A 15,927-nucleotide genomic window follows, 5' to 3' on the forward strand; every position below is an offset into this window, starting at 1 on the left:
CTAGCTAGGTGTGAGATAATAATGAGATAGTAGAAAGAAAGAATCAATTCTTTTTGCCCCAAGTTAAAGAGGTGGAGCTATTGACCCTTTTTCCATAGTACTTTTTCACGGTAAAGTAAGAATATGTTACCCTTGAGATAGTAGGATGAGATAAAAAGCTTATTATTATACTTAGATATACATATGTACATTATAGAAAATATAGTTATGTATCTAAAAAGTTGCAAGATAGATCTTGTAACATGCGTTCTCACTATGTACATGTCACAACACGACAACGTGCGCTTGGCAAAGTAGGTTTTTGAAAGCATCATAGCATTATTGATCACTTTGTTACTCTTTGAGTTCTTATGGAAGCGTCTCGATTGAAAGGAAAAAAGTTGTATTGTTGCTTTATGGATTTCAAGAAAGCTTTTGACATGGTACCACGAGAAAATCTTTGGAGACGTATGCAAAACCTTCAAGTGTCGAGAGAATTTATGCATGCAGTCTTTTGCATCTACCAAAAAGTGATATGTCGACTACGTATGCGAGATGGAATTTCAAATTTTTTTGCAAGCACCATTGGTGTCAAAAAAGGATGCTTGCTTTCCCCAACCCTCTTTGGGCTACTCATGCGGTGATCATGCTTTTGCTTTATACCGATAATGTAGTTCTCTTGGCGCATACTTTAGAAGATGCACAAAAGCTTATGAGTGTCTTGGAACACTTTTGCCTACATAGCGGGCTAATCGTGAATGGATCTAAAACCAAGGTTATGGTTGTAAAGACCCTTAATGACAAAAATCCATGCATTGTATACAACAATGAGCAACTTGAAGTGGTAGATAGCCTCAAGTACCTTGGCCTTGAGGTTCCATCCAATCATAAATGGAAGGATTGCACAATGCATCGCTTGGAAGCCGGGGAAAGAGGGATTATTATGCATTTGAGAACATGTGCAACACTGGAGAGATCAAGTGTTGGGAAAAGTACCTCTTTGACACATAGGTGACACCGGTGCTTCTTTATGGAGTGGAGGTGTGGGTGGTAGCATTGGGAAGTCTGCTTGGAAAGAGTTTGAGAATGTCCAAAAGCGTTTTCTCACTAACTTTCTCCAAGTCAAGACACAAACACCCTACATGCTCTTACTTCTTAACTCCAAATCGCTTCCCATGGAGGTCTTGGACATGCAAAGGGTTGTGGAGTACATGCTTAAGACACAACGTAGCCCTTTGTATCGACTTCCTAGAATCGCATATGAAGCAAGTCAAGAGGTCCAAAAGACATGCAAGAGCAAAATACTAAATTCGCGGTGGATGCCTAACATCAAGAAATGATTTGGAAGATGGGATGCATGTCACTTGCTCAAGGATGCATTGATCGACTCCCAGGTTAATGAGGCCTTCTTACAACGCCAATGTATCATGGCTTCGGAGAAATTTGGAGGTTCTTGCTTTAACCATTACACCACGCACGTTGCCCCAAATTACAAATCTCTCTTCTTCTCCGAACAAGGTAGCCAAACCTATCCCTACATCCTTGATCCCATCCCGTTGAGTGCGATCTGTACTATTGCCTCCATTCGTCTTAGTCCCATTCTCTACGCTGCGAGACAGGACGTTGGGGCATTGGTGAGGAGTCTCATCAACTTTGCAACTTATGCCCTCGTCAAGTGCGAGAGAGTGAGTACCACACACCACTTGCGTGCTCAGCTTTTAACCACATTAGGTCCTCTTTTCGCCATATATTCAACCATGAGCTCTCCCTATATACCTTCCTCTCTTAACCACGATGTGGAATCTCTATTGTGATGCTCATTTCAACCATTTTTGAGCATCGATAGTCACTTATGACCTCCAGTCACACCACGTGACATATTCATTTGGTGCTTTGTCCCCTTGGCCTCTACGCTTCCGCACCGTCGACTTTGACATGTTCAATTTAAAAAAATATCATAAAATAAGGGGTCATTTTATTCATTCAAACATGTTAAAAGAGGGCCTTTTTTAATAACCAATAAATGCACATTATATAGGGAGAAACGGTGGTGGTGAATCCCCCGAGAGTAAGGTGATGGAAGCTGTCCTCCACCTACTCCGTAAGATCCCCAACCCGCCAATACCAAGATCTGGATGGGATCCTTGACAGGTCTCTAGGTCTGATAAAAATCAGAGTCTCTAAACAGAAAAAAATCTAAGGAATAGACCTTTACCATTGACAATGGCTTGGGTCTATAGCCTTAGAAGAAGACCTAGTCCTGTCTCGTAGTGGAAACGGGACAACGTATTAAAAGTCCAAAAAAACTATCGATAACTGCCACAATTGGGCTAAGGTATCCTCAACCAACGCTTTTTTCCCTCTAACAGATGTGACGGCATAGCCGTTGGTGGACTCCTCTTCCAAGTGAAGAAGTTTTCTAAACGTTTTAGTGCGCAGGGATGGATAGTTACCTGACTAATCAGGTCCACCCGTCCATGATTGACAACCTTAGTCAATCCCCACTTACCACCCCGCACTCACACAAGATTCGTTTATCTTATTATCACATTGTTTTAACATTTAAAATAATGGTTTCTTTTAACGTTCCATCACGGTAATTCCTTGAAGACAGCATTGAAAGCATTCTTTTAGCAAACAGACATCTTTAAACTTAAGACAGGGTACTGTCAATCAAAACAGTATCCATAATAACCATGATCAGTACTCGTCTTGTCTCAAGACCACCTAAGGGTGAAAAACGGCACCCATTCCTTATTCAATCCGGAGTGGAATAAACCCCCACCCAAGGTTCCGGGTGCCCATACACAAAACCAGTTGCCCATACAACCGGGCGGCTCCCCTAGGATAAAAAACGATATCCTAACTTATGTAGAAACATCAAGACATGACACGGAGTAGAAACTCATCGTTCATGGGGGTAACCGACTTATCCGTGGCTAGAAAGACAATCATTATCATCAATTTATACTAAGGAGTCAGAGGTGTCTTGAGACAAGCTGTCTTAAGGATGATCAATCATATCTTTCCTATTTCAACCAGTCATAACCCAATCATTTATTTCCTAGTTACAATCATTGCTCGTGGGTTCGTGGAAGTTACCTTCCATTTAAAGAGAGTTTATCCTTCCTAACCTTACGTATGCAATGCTTAACTTATAAAAGAACTTAAACTAATTAAAGACTTAATTGAATAATGGGACACCCGCCCGGGATTGATTGGCCATCTGATGCTGCGCTGGCGTCTGAAGACTCTCCTCCGTAGGCCTACGACTAGGCCCGGCTTCGTCGTCGTGCGACGCTCTAGTTCGTTTTGGAGCTACGTCCTCATCATCAGATGTAGGATTTGCTCGGGTTCTTTTTTGTGTCATAAATTCTTATCCTTATAAAAAGGTCGTCTAATCATTAGGTAAATAATTCAAAATCTAGACTTAACCTTTGTATTCAATCGTAACCCATCCAAGGTTAAATTTATAGTTTTAATTGATAAATTCTTGACCTAGTAATTACTTATTTGTCTATACAGGCATGATAATTTTTTCCACCGCTTCCCTAAGGGTTTTCTAAGCTCTCCTAACTTTGTTTTAAATTTATATATCTTTTTCTTAATTTTCCCATCAAATTTTAAGCTAATAATCTACTTATTTTGAGCTTAATATTTATTGTATTTAATTTCTCTTAAAGATTTCATTTCCTTAACTTGATATCATAGGTTTACACTTTACTATAATTTTTCTAAAAAATTTTAACCACAAAGTCTATTTATTTTAATTAATCATTTGCTAAAAATAGGACTTTTGATCAATTATAATTTTCTAACCTCACTAATTAACTATGGTATAATTACCACAGGTAGATAAGAATATTTTTAACCTCTAGTAATTATCTTATTATTTTCTAACTTAATTATATAATTTCTATCTTTAATTTTTAGCTAAAATTAGAATAATTTGACTTAAATAAATATTTATTCTACTTTTCTAACCTTGAAATATTTACCACGGCCTCCTTATTATGTAAGATAACTGTGATAAATAGAATGTAATCATATAGCATGATTTACTAATTTTCGCCTTGAAATATCACCCAAAATTAGTATATTTTGATTTAGATAAATATCTATACTAATTTTCTAACTTTGACATAATTATCACGGCCTTTTCATCATGTAATATAGCTCTAATAAATACCATGTAATCATATAACATGATTTACTAATTTCCCTCTTTAATTTTTAGCTAGAAATAGTATAATTTGACTTATATAAATATCTATACTACTTTTCTAACATTGGAATAATTATCACGGCCTCTTTATCCTATAATACAACTATGATAAATAGCATGTAATTATAGCACATGATTTACTAATTTCCCTCTTTAGTTTTTAGCTAGAAATAGTATAATTTGACTTAGATAAATATATATAATTCTTTTCTAACCTTGGCATAATTATCACGGCCTCTTTACTAAATAGTACAGCTTTGATAAATAGCATGTAATTATAGCACATGATTTACTAATTTCCCCTTTTAATTTACCCCTAACAACAGCGTAATTCCACTAATATAATTAGTTAAACTAATTATCTGAGATTAGCATAATTATCATGGATTTTATAACATCTAGTTAACCTCTAGTAAATAAATCAATTCAATTTGAATCTATTTGCTAGTTTCCCTTATTTAAATTGTCCAAAAAATAGAGTATTTTGGCTAAAGTAATTATCTAGTTTAATTATCTTAGCTTCTCTTAATTATCACGAGCTCATTAACACCTATTTAAGCACTAATAAATATCTCACAGCATTTGAAATCTGTTTACTAATTTTCCCTATTTAATTTTCTCTAAAAATAGAGTGTTTCTGGTAAAGTAATTAGATAAATTAATTATCTAAGTTTTTCCTAATTATTACGGGTTATTGAACATCTAATTAACCACTGATAAATATATCACATCATTTGCAATCAATTTACTAATTTCCCCTATTTAAATTGCTCAAAAAACAGAGTATTTCTGCTAAAGTAATTCGTTATATTAATTATCTGAGATTCTTCTAACTATCACAGGTTCCTTAACACTTAATTAACCACTGATAAGTATATCACAACATTTAAAATCAATTTACTAATTTCCCCTATTTAAATTGCTCAAAAAATAGAGTATTTCTGCTAAAGTAATTAGCTAGATTAATTATCTGAGCTTCTCCTAATTACCATGGGTTTTTAACATCTAATTAACCACTGATAAATATATCACAGTATTTGAAATCAATTTACTAATTTCCCCTATTTAAATTTCTAAAAAACACAGTATTTGTGCTATAGTAATTAGCTATATTAATTTTCTGAGCTTCTCCTAATTATCACGGATTTCTTAACACCTAAATAATCACTCATAAATATATCATAGCATTTGAAATCGAATTACTAATTTGTCCTATTTAAATTTCTCAAAAAATAGAGTATTTCTGCTAAAGTAATTAGCTAGATTAATTATCTGAGCTTCTCCTAATTATCATGGGTTTCTTAATATCTAATTAACCACTGATAAATATATCACAGCATTTGAAATCAGTTTACTAATTTTCCCTATTTAATTTGCTCAAAAAACAGAGTAATTCTGCCTAATTAATTAGGAAAATTATTCAAAAAATTATAGGATAATTTTCCCAGCTTAATGACTGTCTAGTGCAACTCTGATAATTACCTCAACTTAATTTAAGCTTAATTAATATATTTACCATTAATTCATGGTTAATTTGGCTAATTTCAGTCCTAATATGATAGGATAATTAATTAACTTAATATTACTAAGCTTAATTACAATAATCAATAGAGATTAATTGATTAAGAGAGGTTTTATGAGTATACATATGCCTAATCTTTGATTTATTAACAAAATAGCTTAATCTAACCTTGCTAATTAAGAAAGATTAGGCTAATTATCGTTTAAGTTAATCAATTAGAGATTAATCTCTAATGATTTCTGCGTAGTGTTCTCTCTAGATGAGAGAGAGAGAGTATCAAGGCTCCGAGTCTGTGTAAAATGTGAAGCTAGGGGTCCTATTTATAGTTTTCTGGCACTCATAAGCTCTCACTGGCTGAAAAAGGCAGTTGCTTGCAGTTCAAGCAGTCCCCATACATGTCAAAATACTCCCCCTACTGCTAAATGAGTCCCTAGAAGGTCACTGATAACCCTCCCATTACCTGCCAGCTTTTAAAATATCAATTTTTCTATATTTTGACCTATTTTTGCTTAATTGGTAAATATCTTGTAAATATCTAGGAGGTCTTTAATAAAGTCTATGCTTAAATGATAACTGCAACCCTTCAATTTTTCCTATTTTACTCAATTCACAGTGTAAACTTCCAGGGGTCGTAACTATGCCAGTTTTTATCAGAATTCAATTCTGAAAATTTCTAGCCCGGGGTTTGCTGTGCTTAAGATTCCAAAAATACCAGTATTTGCCATGGTCGGACAATTCTACATTGCTTTTTCAATAATCATATCAGTTTGATTAAGCTTTATACAACCTTTAAGGTTTCAGAAACTGGAAACCTTACACTAAAACGCTTTCCGCTAGCACGTCTTTGGTTATTCCATTAGTGATGATCAACCCTCTCCCCCCCCTTCTCAGTAGACAACGTTCTAAGACTCTGCTGCACTTTTTTTCACCATTGCAGATAGCCCCCTCCCTATGTTTGCCTGCTCACTCAATCTCAAAGAGGCACCCCCAATTGCTTCAAGGGTGAAGTTAAGAGAGGGCAAAAAAGGCCCCTATTTCTTGTAATCGGATCTAGAAGGAATATTTGAGGGTTGTTAGTGATTTTATTTTCCGGACCGGCCTTGGAAAAATGGCTTGTAAGAGCCTTGAAGGAGAGGATTTAGTAGCTCAATTTTTCAAAGACCTTATGGAGCGGCTTGGGGATTGTGTGGCCACCCTTTTAGAGTATGAAAGGACGAAAAAAGTTTCCAAATTTTGTACCTTCCAGATGGCCCACCCTTGCTCAAGCACCAATGACACAACCAAAACCAACTATCAGCTATGGGGGATGGGAATGGAGGGAGCTTTTGAAGGGAGCTTTTTCCAGATTTTGCTCAACTAAGAAGTTAGAAAAAAAGGCTCCCTCCAAAGCGCTCTCCAACCCTTAGTTTTTGGAGCGAGCTTTTTGGAGGGAGATTTTTTTCTTATCTCTCAATCTCTCTCTCTCTCTCTCTCTCTCTCTCTATATATATATATATATATATATATATATATATATATATATATATATATATATATATATATATATATATATATATATATATATATATATAGACACACACACACACACATACATACACACACACACGCTGAAAGGGCAGGGGAACTGAACATGCTCATCACCACCCAACCATGCCCTATATAGGCCCTTGGTCTTCTAAATATAGGGACCCCCTTGACTGCATGTCCATCCTGGCCCTTGGCTCGGACTGGTCCTACCATTGTCCTGACATTACTTCCCCCTTGGAGAAGCGTTTTCGTCCGCGAAAACACAAGTGATGGTATCTTCATAAGAACACTAATGTTTTCTACCGTAACATCCCACATGGATCCAATGGTTCATTTGAGCGGAACCCGGTTCAGCAGGAGGTTCAATGAAACCAAGAGTAACATCTTGATTTTTCACATTGTTGTCCATTTGTAACCATCTGATGGTACCGGTTCCTATCCAAACATAGTGTGTAGACTCCATTTAGAACGCTCATGAGCATGGTAAATGAGTTTATCACAACACAGGTGTACCAAAAAGAGTACCTGTTGTCACTTTCCATGAAAGTCCATTGCTGACATAACTCATCAGCCAATTTTAGTCCTTGACTTGGCCCCAATTTTCATCAGCAGTAAACAACCCCACCCCAATGAGTGTTCAAGGTTGAGAACCTGAGTTATACATGAAGAGACTACCTAGTCGCAACATGCGTAAACTCCAAAAAGAGCAATACATGCTTATGAATTTGATTTCTTGGTGCTAATGTACGCACTTTGCATATCCTGTAGCCAAGATTACACTTTGTAATCTGTCAATCCCCTTGGATACTGACAGTACTGAGGTGTGTTTCCCCCATGGTTTACAGACAGTCTTCCCAGACGGCTGGTAAACGGGGAATCACAGTAGCATATAACATTGTTGAGGAATCAACCATGTTCGGAATAACCATCGTGGTTAACTTGAAAAATCCACAAACACCCAAACCGAGCCATGACCTCTATTGGTGATTAGTAGACTCAAAAGTAATCTCATAGAGATAGTGCACATAGAGTGAAAAATGCTTCATAAGCAACAACCTGAGGAATATGCATGCCGTTCCGAATCAGCCTTTGCTAAACACTAGGACCCATAATACCTAGTGTGTATGCATTTAGCAAAAAACAAATCCAAACCCGTATATCCGTGGTAATTCTTGCCAATACTTATGGCAAATGTGATGCACCTAGCACACATTAACAGGAATGTAAATAGTTCTTAAAAGAAACTAAATACTTTCATTTGAAATCTTTTGCAAGCTTTGCTTAAACGTCTGAACCATAATAAAAGGTGAAACATTGATCACTTCTAGGTACAAACAATGAAACTTTTTCATTTGCTATATGTATAAACAACCATCTGTAATGTTGTTTAGCAAAACTTGTACCTTAACAAGGCATTCTAAGTATCCGATAATTTCTGGCCATGAAATTGCTCCTGATACGTCGTGCTAAAAATGGTCTAGAAAATAGATGAGACCAGCACTTAGATACTTGTTGTGACACATATTTGAAATAGGGGGCGCCAGTGTCAGTCCCAGAGACTCATATTCGCCACATGTGGAATATGTCTCAACTAAGGATGTCTAAAGAAGAACATCCTACAAGTACAAGATGTACTTGTGTGTGGAGGTAGCTCTAAACACTTTACGACAAGAGTGAGAGGGACCCTCATTCATTGCTCCACACTGGCTAAACCGAACTCCTTGAGTTCCTAGACCATGTTGTATCCATGTGACAACATGTGCCAAATTGAACCCTACAGATAGGTTCGTAACAGCATAAGACAGAAAGATAGATTGGACTCTTGGCCCAAAATACTTTGTGCCGACATGCCCTTGGCATTGCTCTGTAACATTCAAGCGCACTTAGACGTCTTGAAAAACCAAGCAAAGCATACTAAAAATGGAATAACACCAAATCAATAGATGCGTACCTGGAGATTTGAACGTAGTGTACACTTACCTGTATTCAAATGGAGAGGACACCTCCCCTACCTAAAAAAAACAAATAACATTGCACTGGAAACCCTGGGTGTTGCCTTTGCAATCCAAGCCCTTGGATTAGAATCTGCGTAGTCAAACCCCTTGGTAAGACTCTTTGTAGAAACTGATCAACTAGCAGATAACGGTAACCAACATGGTCAACCGTGTACAGAATGATTGGAATCAACTTGAAAAGTGTTCGTCCGCTACCGCGTGTGGTAGATTGCGGAATTCTTTCCTTGAAAATATAACTGGGAGAGATCAACTGTGATCCTCAATGCAGATCAAAATGTGATCCTTAATGCCTATGGGGTGATGTAGCAATCACCCGCCGGGTCTTACCCAAAAGTAGTATGTCCATAGACACTCTGTAGTGCTATAGAGAGAGCAAGAAATCCACAAAAGTAAGATGCCTAGCTCGTGTCAACAGCCATGCTGCCCCAACCATTTGCTGCCTCTAGACTCCATGGTATAGATCAGCTGATCTAAGAGTAAGAGTATCAAAAACTCAACTGGAGCATCGCACTAGAAACATATAGTGCAAAAATGACACCCTAATCCTCCGAAATAACAAGACTCTTGCTCGTCCATTAACGTTGATATGTTTGACGTGTACTCCACTGGGCAAATCTGTTCGATCCTAAGAACAATCACCCAAGGAATGCCAATAGTTGGGTCCTACCCAAAATTTGACAATGGCTCTTAGTAGCCTGTATGTGGCTCCTAGCTCTTACGGCAATTAGTATTCAATCGATAAACCGATGAAAACTAATGTGAATGGCATCTTGGCCAATTTCTAGCTGAGAGTTAGAGCATCTTGGCTCATGTTGACTCCCAAACAAAACATGTATCAAAAGCTTCTTAGAAGATTTTCATTATTCCCTTAAAGAGAGAGAGACAAAGAGAACAAGAGCATGCTGGGCTGAGAAACTTTCCTTAAATTTGTAGAGTGTGTGCCCAGAATGTGTGCTCTTAGACATCTTATGCCCAAATTGCAGCTTATCCTATAAGCATTCCACAATCTGTCTGTATGACGCTCTCATCAAGAGAGGCAATAGAAAACACAAGTTAAATCGTGACCATCTACCGTGTAGGGTCGTGACTGTATGAGGATGACTTGAAAGGGGCACCTTGCCGGTGAATCTAGTCAAAATTTTAGGTTCTTTCTAGTATTGTTGAGTGTTGATAGCAATCAACAATCCATCCGTACTCTGTCCTTGACAGAGTTGCGAGTGTGTTAGCGGAAGCGTAATCTTTGAAGTGGTGGAATTTATGCCACCTAGTTAGCATGCCTTGCACACAGATTTTGAAGCGCTTGGCAAAAATGATGGCCTCAAAAGTGAGAATCAAAACCAAAAGTGCCGTGCACAGTTGAGACTGGTAGGGATTCTGTCAGCTGATATTCCCTATTTTGCCAGTTCCCTGAAGCCGTGCTTCCTATAAAATTGCCAAAACTCTTTGCTTTGCACAATGACAGTAATTGCGAAGTAAAGTGTAAATAGGAAAACAAACAAGAAAACTTGAACTTGGCTAACCTGGGTGTTGCTGTAACCAGTTGGCCCGATATTCCATGGAAGAAAACTCGCTTAAAAATGGCGCATAGCCATATCCACTGCACGTATATGATACAGGTTCGGATCTGTATTCTGTATCATATACGCCCGTCTATTTCTCATGAAATAACCGGCTGGTATATTGTCAAGTCCGTCCCAAGTTTGTATGCTCATAGCAGAGTCCAAACATGGAAGTCTTGCCTGATACTTTTTAGTAGACCCACTGCTTGGCATGATTATGGAGACGAAATCCATGTTCCAGTGAAAACGAGCCCTAACAATTTGCTTGATAGCTTCTTGAAATGGTCGTTAATGGTTGGTCCTGTCTAGAACCTGTTGCCTCCTGTATCAAGATTAGCAATAGACAGTGCTGATCTCCTGGAGATTCTCTAGCACTACCATGCCCTAACCTGTGTGAGGCATGGACAGAAGCCTTGTTGTGAAACGAGATCATTACTTACTCAAGCCTTGCTTGATTTTGGTGGTCAAACCATTCATTGGTCTTTGGACAACCAAAGTTTGCTATACACAACCCTCGGCATGATCCAACCGTGCAAGGTTTTTATGCCTCGGAGAAGCCATGGGTGCAAGAAAATTTGATAACAACATGGTGCGCACAAGCCTTGCTCATGTCTTGATGCAGCATGTTCTTGAGGAAAACAAAGCGGTATTGAAATCTTTTATTGACCTCCTATTGTTTACCTGCTAAATGCCTTCGAGCAATTTGTTGTATCGGCCACAATGCCTGCGTTTTCGAGCATCATTGAACCGCGAACCATGTTCAATCTTGAGTCAAAGCCTTGCTCAAAATGTAAATGCTCCAAACTGTCACAAGCTGTGCTTGTGTTTGGAGTGCTGAACGTGCAGTCATGCACAAGAATTGTCCAAGACATGCTGTGCATGCTTGCTTGTGTCGCAAAAAGTTGGCACGACAAAAGCACTTTGTGCTTGCCGTCTTAGTAATCCCGCGAATCGACATGCTATGCTATCAATATGTTGCATGTGGCATGACCACGCATGCCAAGCGTGTTGCAGCCCTAGCAATTTCTTGCACTGCATAATTGTAACTAATCAAGTAAGAAAAGCAAACAAAATATTCATACCATGTCTGTAATTTGTGTGTAGATTGCCTCCCGAAACCGAGAAGCTTCCTTGCCACATGACTGTCATCAAAATTCCTGAATGCATGTTATTGACAGCTTCTGAAGACGAGGTCGAGTCCATGGTCACGATGTCCTGACATCATGCCGATGGTCTTGCAAAATGGCGTTAGCCGTCGGATTCATGATGGATTTGACACATTGCGGCCTAGACGGTCTCCGAAAAAATTCTGCAGAAAACTGTCGAACGCCGGGTTGCATTGCTATGGAAGGTGTGCAGCCGTACCTGGCGAATTCGCTCCACATTCCCTTTAGAATACATATGTACTTGAAGGGGTTTGTGCCGGTGGTGGGCACACACCCCCACCGGCACACACCCTTAACCAATTAAAGGTGCCCAAAACCTTCCTCTGTAGCGATGGCGGATCATCAATAGCGCCGTCTTGAGAAATTTGCTCGCGCTGCCGCTTGCAATGGTCCTATGCACTTGGGCAAGAAACGAGAATTGTCTAATTTTGCAAGGCGAAGCTGTTTGGTTCTGCTCCAGCCCCATCCTGGTCGCTGCTGAGGTTTTGGCTCTGTAAGAAGCGGTACCCACACCGCTGTCGGCTCCATTGTCCTCCATGCAAGCAGCTTTTTATGCCATACAAGGGTTTATGCACCTGTCGTGAACCCGTCCCCGCCTGTCAAGGGTTTATGCACACTCCGTGAACCCCAACCCCGGTTTGCATGTAGCCTAGAACTCCACATGGAAGCCATGCCCTCCATAGATTGCTTTCCTCTTCAATTGAGAGAGAGAGAGAGAGAGAGAGAGAGAGAGAGAGAGAGAGAGAGAGAGAGAGAGAGAGAGAGAGAGAGAGAGAGAGAGAGAAAACCATGTGTTGAGAAGAAAACCATCTTCCCCGCCATGGCTCCACCCTCCTTCCTCCTCTCCACCTTACTCTGATACCAGTGAAAGGACAGGGGAAATGAACATGCTCATCACCACCCAGCCATGCCCTATATAGGCCCTTGGTCTTCTAAATATAGGGACTCCCTTGACTGCATGTCCGTCCTGGCCCTTGGCCCGGACTGGTCCTACCATTGTCCTGACACACGCACACACACATATACATACATACATACACACACAAACACACACACACACACACATATGTGTGTGTGTATGTATGTATGTATGTGGCACCGGCCATTTACACATGAGAATGAGAGAGAGAGAGAGAGAGAGAGAGAGAGAGAGAGAGAGAGAGAGAGAGAGAGAGAGAGAGAGAGAGAGAGAAGGGATGGAGAGAAATATATATATATTTTTATATATATAGATTGTGTATACTTATATATACATGCATATATATATCTCCCCCTCCCCCCTCCTTCTCTCTCTGTCTAAGGGATGGAGAGAGAAATATATATATATATATAGATTGTGTATACTTATATATACATGCATATATATATCTCCCCATCCCCCCTCCCTCTCTCTCCCTCTCTCTCTCTCTCATTCTCATGAGAGAGAGAGAGAGAGAGAGAGAGAGAGAGAGAGAGAGAGAGAGAGAGAGAGAGAGAGAGAGAGAGAGCACAAGTGCTAATGTGGCATTTGCTATTGAAGGCCTGAAGCTTCTTGTGCCTCAGTTCTATTTGCATGTTCAACTCTAATGGCCTCCTGCATGTTAGCTTTATGGTTTTTAATGAAGCATTTGTTTGCTGCGAGCATCTCTGCATCATCATATTTGCAATTGTAGCACATGTATACAGAGCTTGCCGGCTCTTCCGAACATGGTCCCATTTGAAAGTTCTCATTTTGACACAGAGGATTCACTAATGCTAAGGAGGGGATGCCACGTGCGTGCATACCACTGGGTGAAACCCCCTTATATACGGTCCCTTACATGGTATCCCAACCCCCTATCTATGGCGATAACCCCCTACATAAGGATTCCAAAGTATTAACATGACTCCCTTCCTTATATGTACACAAAATATTATAGCTTACAAGAAGTTTCAAGAACTTCATGAAGTTGTTTTTTTTTGGGTTTCCCTTGTACAAAGACCAATGTTTCAAATTTATATGTGCCACCTACTTTGTAGGATTCCCACAAAGGATTTAAAGCTTGGTAATCAAAGAGTATACTCAATTCTTTGGACTAGAATACTTTACAAAATACAAAGTGCTTTAATTTAAAGTAAACATATAAATGACCATAACATATGACCACTTTAAATCTCAAGTTGCACCTTAAGAATAACCATAGGGGAACCATACATGTCAAAGTTAGATACTACATGAGATGTCTAAAAGACAACTTTATAGCTCAATTCCACTATATAAGTGAAACATACATATCAAAGTTAGATATTACATGATATTTCTCTGCAATATTTAGCACATACATGCAACATCTCTCTCTCTCTCTCTCTCTCTCTCTCTCTCTCTCTCTCTCTCTCTCTCTCTCAATCTCTCAATTCTAAAAATTCTTACAGTCAGTGCACAGATAGTGCCAACCTTCTATTTGGTTGTGCAATGTTTGCAAGTGGTAGATTGTATTTGGTTGTGCATTGGGTGGAATTCTAGGACTTGGTTAGTCAACTTTGTCATTGGTTCTATAGTTGGAAAATTAGAAGAAGACTCTACAAATGTTTGCTCATTGCTTGGAAGGTGAAGAAAAGGGAGGAGGTATTCTTGTGATTGGTGAAGTGAACGAGTCGGGTTTGTCTTACACACCCCTGCAAAGAAATCACTTGCATTACAATGTCAATTTGAAGAGTATTCAAGTGAATGGTCAACCGATTCAATTGGATTAGTCTTCAAGCACGAGTGTGTTTGCCTATCAAGGCTTCTAATAGCTGAGAAATCTAGATTTGGACTGCTTTGTCTACCTTGGAAGCGTGGATGATGAGTTTCCAATAGTTATTTTCATGTTTGAGAGTGCAGCAAGGTTGAGGGCATATCCTCGTGATTATCTCATCCACTTGGAATATGGCAAGGACAGTTTGTACTGTATGGGGCTTGAAATTTCCCCTTCTAGAATCCCCCACTTGATAATTTTGGGAGACATCATTTTGAAGGACAAGCTTGTTGTCTATGATCTTGAAAATCAGCAAATTGGTTGGATCAATTTCAATTGATCTCCTCATGTGAATGTGGTGACATTAACATGACCGCCTATGAAAGTTTTCTCTACTACAATTGGCCGTGGACATGTTGATTGCTTTACAATATTGAGATTGACGACATCACTCTCCATGTTATTTTTTCTCTTGTTAATAATTTGAGTGGTTTCCCCTCTTATACTGGCTTGTGAATATCCAGATTTGTAAGTTTTTGTAAAACAAATATCTTAGACCTTGTCTTGTTTGAAATGAATAATACCATTCTTCCCTGAGAGAGAGAGAGAGAGAGAGAGAGAGAGAGAGAGAGAGAGAGAGAGAGAGAGAGAGAGAGAGAGAGAGAGAGAGAGAGAGAGAGAGAGAGAGAGAGAGGCACACATGGTAGCAACAACAATGGCCACCCACAACACTAGATTTCTAGCTAGAGGATAGTTGCTGCCACTAGCTTCAGCTAGAGAGGCGCTTCTGAGTGGCAGAGAGGGGCGAACAATACTTTGTATAATTAATGTGGACCCTTGTGTTGGAGTTCAAGTTATCGGTGTTTGAACCCGTAGGTTGGAGTTCAAGGCACATGCATATGGCAGGTTAGACGACAGAGACAGCCTCAACAGGTGGGAATAATCTCCTGGAAGCCGGACAGCGGACCAGCTAGTAATTACCATGGCCGTTACCACAGTAACCTCAAGAGGCTATAAATAGGACCCATTAAATTGTAATCGGGCGGATTGTACTTTGGGATGTTTTCACTCTTTGACTTCTTACTTCTAGTCTCTTGGTTCTAGTTTTCGAAGCTGTCTTGAGTGACAATCTCTTCACTTGTAACTCTACTCTGTAATCATTAATACAATGGTCCATTAAGCTTCAATCTGTAATTTCATGTATTCATAAACTCTGAATCTGAATTCGAAACACTTTT

General features: G+C 39.1%; 1 pseudogene; it reads left to right on the top strand.

Moving 5' to 3' along the window:
* Positions 1–15,176, top strand: part of LOC147436492 (aspartic proteinase 36-like) — a 54,910-nt pseudogene extending 39,734 nt beyond the window's left edge.
* The last annotated feature ends 751 nt before the right edge of the window (positions 15,177–15,927 follow it).

Source organism: Adiantum capillus-veneris, chromosome 18 (assembly GCF_014529385.1).
Source record: "Adiantum capillus-veneris isolate H3 chromosome 18, ASM1452938v2, whole genome shotgun sequence".
NCBI classification, from domain to species: Eukaryota; Viridiplantae; Streptophyta; class Polypodiopsida; order Polypodiales; family Pteridaceae; genus Adiantum; species Adiantum capillus-veneris.